General features: G+C 32.8%; 1 long non-coding RNA gene across 1 annotated transcript; it reads right to left on the bottom strand.

Annotated features, from left to right (window-relative positions):
- Positions 1–271: 271 nt before the first annotated feature.
- On the bottom strand, positions 272–3259 carry LOC127859967 (uncharacterized). The gene is made up of 3 exons (XR_008039538.1): positions 3196–3259; positions 2427–2483; positions 272–460 (listed from the first exon to the last, which is right to left on the bottom strand). It is a non-coding gene; the product is annotated as an uncharacterized LOC127859967 (long non-coding RNA).
- Positions 3260–7482: the final 4223 nt, after the last annotated feature.

The raw sequence follows: 7482 nt of genomic DNA on the forward strand, positions 1-7482 counted from the left end.
CATATCATTGTAGTTAATTCCAAATATATATTCAATATTTAAATAAAACACCGGAAGTGAAATTCAGAATGTAAAGCGGATTCCGGGGGCCCTATCGCCCAAAGTCGCACTGACAGAGGTCACACCCCTTGGGATCCTTGATTCCGGGGTCCCTATCGCCTAAAGTCGCACTGACAGAGGTCACACCCCTTGGGATCCTTTATTCCGGGGGCCCTGTCGCCCAAAGTCGCACTGACAGAGGTCACAACCCTTGGGATCCTTGATTCCGGGGTCCCTATCGCCTAAAGTCGCACTGACAGAGGTCACACCCCTTGGGATCCTTGATTCCGGGGTCCCTATCGCCCAAAGTCGCACTGACAGAGGTCACACCCCTTGGGATCCTTTACGTACTTGGGTGGATTCCCACAGTCCAACATACACTGTACTTGTGGACAGCCCGTAGGCTCGGGTGTTGTCGTTGCTGAAATCGCTGCAAATAAATCAGTAGTAGTATCATCAAAAAGAACATGAACTTATACAATAATTCTTATAAGCAACACCGTGGTATAACGGTGTAGTATTGGCATTATAAAGGAACCACTGTTATTTTGCCGTCGAAGATGGGGATCAATCGTAAAGGTAAGTCTGATAAATCGGGAATATCTTGAGCCGTCTTTCACATTTACCCCATCCCCATATTGCTGGCTCAACGTGCGTATTAAAGCACTTTGCACCCAAAGCACATTGGCTTATTTCTCTTATATATGATTACACATTGATTGCTCAAACAAATACTAAGAATGTCCAATCTTACAATGTACACAAACGGCAACAGTGTTTTGTTGGATTATTACTCATTATCAATTGTCAAGGTAATAAACTACATTAATATCTGGATTAAAGTATATAATTTAAATGTTAAACAAGATAGTTTTGTCGAAAAATCGGTCTATTAATTTGAAGCTGACCATAATTTTTTTAGTCCAGATTGGTCTTTGTTAAAAGACCATTTTAGTAAGAGACAACTTTTGGTACTCCCTTCTGTGGTCTCTTATTTCAAGATTTACCGTTTATAGATATATAACGTTCAATCTTAAATCGAGCCTGAAGTTTAACGGCATATAATCCTATAATTAGTCCCCTACCGGTGAAACTTTTGGTTTGCGCTCTGTGTGTCATTCAGTCTTTCATGAAACGTGAAACATGGTTAGATGGCAATATGGAGATTATGCACGTCATTTAATTTTGTTCCTACGTCAAGAATTATGGTTGCTATGACACCAAATAGACTAGAAATATTGCTAAAAATTGTGGATCCTGCAATAACTTTAAAAGTTCATATATTTTTTTTGAAACTTGAAACATGCATAGATGGCAATATGGAGATTATGCACGACATTCCATTTGTTCCTACGTCAGCAATTATGGTTGCTATGACAACAAATACACTACAAATATTGCTGCAAATTGTGGATCCTGCGTAGGTAGGGGACTTTTATTGCTTGGCAATAGTCTTGTTACCATTGTTCTGATCAAACTGGTCTGCCTACCAGCACATTGAACAATTGAACGGAAGTTAGCATCAGTGTCAATGCATTTTATAATCGTTCACCACTCTACAATGATTGGATATAATACGAAATAGGACTTTGGGTATATTGCCAAACTCTCAAAGAGGATTGGCCAACCTTACTTTAATTAAATTGCACATGTGACAATTATACTACTAATGATGATATTGCTGTTGCTACATATGTAGTTGTTTTTGATGATGATACTATGAAATTAGTTCATGAGGGAATACTATTGTATAAATCAATCACCTACGCAACACTTGGCATCAAAACTGTTTTGCCTGTTTTCGTTATATTACGACAAGCTTGCGTCTAAATCGAGATCAAGAGGTTATATTTTATGGATTGATATGGTAGCTCTTTCATTAATATTAAGCTATACACGTCCTCAATTATCCAATAAGGGCGTGTGTACCGGAGGCCGTGTAACACACGCTATGTTTCAACAATTGATGTTCTTTTTCGTACATGGGTACTTCTTTACCTCAGTCCGATTGATAATTAACGATGAAAAATTTGCTTAAGAAGCTAAATGTGCCTTTAATGATTTGCATATATTCACATATATTCAGCTTAACATATTGTGGTCATTGCAATAGCTTTTTTATCAGAAGTGTTTTTTAAATTGTTTTGATGTTAAAATGAGTACATTATTGTTTGAATCTTTTACACTGATATTGAAAATTGTCAATTTGCAAATGGCAATTATACATTTGCTTAAAAATTACCAAACAGAAACATATAACAAAACATAAAACATATATTAATAGGAATAAGCAATACCAATTTTAAAATAAATCATAAACACCATGTGGAATAGCCAGTTTGTAAATTCCATAATGTGGATATAATTTCAAATCCTTTCAAAATTACCTGGACATTCGTGGTTACACAAATCAGAAGCGCAACAGGTGGACGTACAGTTTGAGCCTAATAATGCAAAATAAATTCAACCTAATGTTAACTTAAATATGCAGGGCTATGTGAGAAATATCTATAAGTAACCTACACTGAAATTGCAATCGAAAACTACTTCAAATCATTTGGATGTAAGCGCGTCATCAAAACTGCGTCAGGTTTGTTTACCACATCTTTAAACAATATTCTTTATTATAGCATGTGTAATCCTGTTTGACAGATACTAATATACGGAAATATGTTTCGGAAAAAAGACAAAGAGGATATTTGTTGGATCCGGTGGAATATCGATTTTAATTCACGAGTGATCATAGAAAATAATATTTTCACGAGTGGCGCAGCCACCGAATCCAACACATTTTCTTTTTATTTAATGCATTTTTCACAGTTTATATACATTGTTCAAGAGTTTAACAAACGAATTTTGCTGGGATAATGACGTCATTTCGTCAAAAAAATGACGTCATTTCACAGTAAACAATGAAAAATATCAATAATTCTCACTGATAATTTTCACTGTTTGAAACAGTGAAATTATCAGTTTTAATTCACTGATATTTCTCTATAAACCACCGAAAAGCATTAAATAAATACCGGTATGTTTTATTATTTTTAATAATTAATATTTATTATTCTAGCCGAATAAAGCGTATCCAATATCTTCACGATATTTTATGCTAGTGACTTAAAGTTTTGTAAGAAGCATTAAAATCATTTAATTTACCTGCACTGTTCTTCAGCATTTGACAAGTCTACAATAATCGTCAAAGAATGTGGAACAATGTATAGTCTTCAAATAGCATATATTGCAAGTCAGTACAAATGAATAAAAATATCCTTATACATTAAAAAGATACGTGTTAGTTTACTTGTTTTCCAACTTGTATATGAAAATAATTATTATTTCCAATTGCGTATTGAATTTTAATTAAGTATATGTACCATGTTCTTTCAACTCGTTTACAGGCACATAGTTTCATCTGTTATGAAAAAGTGAAAAAAAGAATCTGCTCTATCTATAGTCACAAATCGACACACCCTTGCATCCTCACAGGATGTTGTCCATAGAACAATGTCACTAATGGAAATCTGTTTAAGTTTACACATCTGAAACATTTCATGTGTTATGGGTCATATCCATCTTACATAAAGAAGCATTATAATTATAATCCTAATACATACACAAATGTTGTAAGGGTTAACAGCTAGGCTGGTTATTTAACTGAGATGTTTTTCATGACACACATGACAAAATGGTTCATATTGCAATGCAGGCTAGTACTGTAGACAAGAGAAACTGGTCATTCGGTGACAAATTTGAACTGTTGCTGGGATTTTGTAAAACAAAGGACCATGCTAGCTATTTGATGTCAAGGGATAAAAATAATTTGCAAATGAGCTAAATTCTTATTAAGACAGTGAACACCTATTGTACCTTTCCAAATAGCTTTTCCTCGCATGTAGCGTTTACTTGTTACACTTAGAATAGATGTCCATGTACATTACCAGTATTACCTGATTTCGGCCACATAATTGCACCGTGTCACAGTCATCCGTACTACTTTGTTGCGAACAGGTGAAACACATGGGACCTCTCGTACCGAGTTTCAGGTCCGGATAGGCTGAGAAATGTATTTGTTCTTTTGATTAAGACTCGTAACTTTAAATAATGAAATCAACTAAATTATCTTATGTATTTCGTTATTATATATCATATATAAATTTCAACAAAGTAACATCAATACAAGTTGTTTTTTTCAAGTCTCACTGTGATGTCAGTTTAAATAATGTTATGTCAGTGCTGTAATGTACGTTTATCCTGTTTTATACTGGTAATTGAACGCCTTTGATAAAATATTTGCAGACCGTTTAATTCTTTTTTACATAGTGCTGGTGATTTTCATTTCAGTTTTGATATGTTCTGTAACTTAACTTTAAATCTGCACACGCACGTTTTTAAATTAGTTTTGTATGGTGCTATACTTTATAAAAATTGCCATTGTGTATTGTTAACTACCTCGAGCTTGCCCACACTACTAACGATTAGCCCCGCATCCACCCGTGTTACATAGTTCTTTATTTCAACATTGTGAACACACGATTTGGGTCCGTGAATCATCAACAACTGCGTCGTCATAAAGGTCTGATGTATCTCGCATGTGATGCATCTCTTGTGCGAAATGAGTGTGTCTAGCTACGGTGTTGGATGAAAGCCCCCGCTTGCCTGATATAATGCATTGCTGGAATGTATTAACAACACATATCTCTAAATAATAAGCATTACAGATCTTTTGAAATGGAAAAACTGAGAAAGAGAGGCATTTGAACGGAAAAATTGCAGACAATGTCATTTTTTTTAGGAATATAGTGACATTAAATAGTTGGGTTTAAAATAGTGTGAATGTCAGCGAAACATTTTGTATATATAGAATATTTGTTATTCTTAAATTCATCATTATCAAACTATCGTGAGTTTTAAAGCCACGAGTGAACATATATTTGTTTATGAATTAAAATCAATATTCCCCTAATCAAACGAATTGTCTTTTTATTTTATGTTTAGAAATTATAACTGTTATTTGTGCCATTCCGGACAAAATCATTCCCCGTTGGGCGCCCCGAAACGATATTACATGCATTTTCAAAGGAAGCTTCTCCGAATGTTTTTATAAACATTCAATGCAGAGTAGTCACTCTTGGTGGTCAAAATGGGGCAACCAAAGATATCTAAAAAATAGTTCCGGTATAAGAATGAAACTTATCGATAATTTTTACTGTGCTTTCTCACTATTTTTCACTTAAATATCAGTTTTATTTCACTCATATTTCTCTATCAACCACCAAGAAAGCATAGAATTAAAGTTTTTGAATATAAAATCAACAGTAATAATTTAATATAAAACGTACACGTGCGTCCCGACATCCTAGTCTGTAACGGATTATCCACTGGCCCAAAAAAAGTTGTCGCCACTTTTTCGCGGCGTGAATACTGTCGGTTATTCAACCTTATTAATAAGAACAATCATTTTAAGAAACCTTACTACATTAATGTCATTGACTATATTATCACTTTTAAAAGTATGTTATTTCATAAAAAAACAATAAGTACCTTCATAAGTCATACCTTCATTAGTCTTAATAAGCTTTATTTGTATATAAATAACATTTTTTTCAACTTGATAAACAACACAGATATCCAAAATAATATAATAATGTTAACATCAATGTATTAAACAGTATGCTGCATAAATGTTTCGAAATTAATTATTTAAACATAAAATCACACCAATGTTCATCATTTGAAAGGGAATCAGAAAATAAAGCATCTCACTTCAAAGTGTTTAACAGTTATATTTGGTCATTTGGACATGATATACATCAGCTTCTGTTGTTAACAAGTTTTCTGTTAGTGGTGGATGATTTCCAGGTTCAATTAAATGACTGTTGTTCACGCCTTTTTCCTGACAGAAAGGCCCAGATAATTGCCACCATCCATTTTAGTTGCCTGAAATAACATAAAACATATTTTTACAAACTATCAACTTCAAACCAACACATAAATTTTTTTTTTTTTTTTTTTTTTTTTTTTTTTTTTTTTTTTTTTTTTAAATAAGAAAACTTTATTTACCTCGTCAATAGGTATGTGTAGGTCGAGGCCATCCTACTCCATACCTTACAAAAATTATGTGTTAGTAGCAATTAAATACAGCCTGTGTTAGTATACAACTAAATGATTTGCACATTTATAAACAGCGGATGCAAGTTTATATTTAGCAATGTACAGTGTATGCATGTATGCATGTATACATAGATACATAGTAGATGATAAACTTTGTGAAAGCACAGAAAATACAAGTAGCAACTATACTTTCTATATAACACAGGGATCTTCATACTTAATATGGAGATTTGTACTACACATATCATTGTTTTCTTTTGTAAAAGGTAAAGAAAGTGTAGATTTGAACAAACAAAATATGTGAAAACAAAACCACAGTGTATAGTTGAAATTATTCATTTCAGTGCACATCAATGTAAAGCAAGTACATTTTAAGTTATGGGTTCATTGATTAATAATCTTACAACTGACCAATTTGGAAATTCCGATCCTTGGCAAATGGTGTGCTTTTGAATTTCCCATGCTAGTTGAAAACTATTTTTTAGCCCTGGTACTGTTGGGATTTTACTATGTTTTTTACAGATAAAAACATACCTTTTCATTTCAAGAAATAAAATATTAATGGGGGTCATTTTTTCAGAACAAATCCCAAGTAGAACATCTTGGCAAGAGATGTTGGGAAAATTGATGTTGTTTAGATTCATTGAATATTTTATATAGTTGATAATGGGTTGAATGTGTTCACATTCCCAGAAAAGATGAGTTAAGGTTTCCTCATGTTTTTTACAAAAAGAACATAGATTGTCGTTAACAATTTTCATTTTATATAACAGAGATTTTGTACCCAAGATTCTGTGTACAATTCTAGTTTGAAGCCATTGTATATATGTATCTCCGGAGTTTTCAAAAACAAAGTTATGTACAAACTTCCAGTCAATGTTATTAAATATTTCATTCCACTTATTTTGACATGTAGGTTTTTCTTTATTAAATGTATATGTGCTATATATTGATTTATTTGGTTTTGCTTTAAAAACAATAACATTCAGATAGGAAGAGAAAAATACTCCAGTGGTGTTTGACTTGTTAACAGTAGCAAAACTTGATTTTTTAATAAAATCTGATACAGTTCTTTTAACTCCTTCATAGAATAAAAAATTTAGCACTTTTCCAGTGTAATTCTCAATATCATTCTTGGTCTTAAACCCTCCAGAGGTACATAATATGTCCCTAACAAGTCTAATTCCTCTTTCATACATGTTCTTATCATAAATGCAATTCATACCAATTTTAAAGTTGTCATTGTAAAATAATGGCATATTTAATACATCATCAAATGTACAAATCTTAAATGTGTTAACATATATGCTATAGTAATTAAGAACATCTTTC

The sequence above is a fragment of the Dreissena polymorpha genome, chromosome 15, assembly GCF_020536995.1.
Source record: "Dreissena polymorpha isolate Duluth1 chromosome 15, UMN_Dpol_1.0, whole genome shotgun sequence".
NCBI classification, from domain to species: Eukaryota; Metazoa; Mollusca; class Bivalvia; order Myida; family Dreissenidae; genus Dreissena; species Dreissena polymorpha.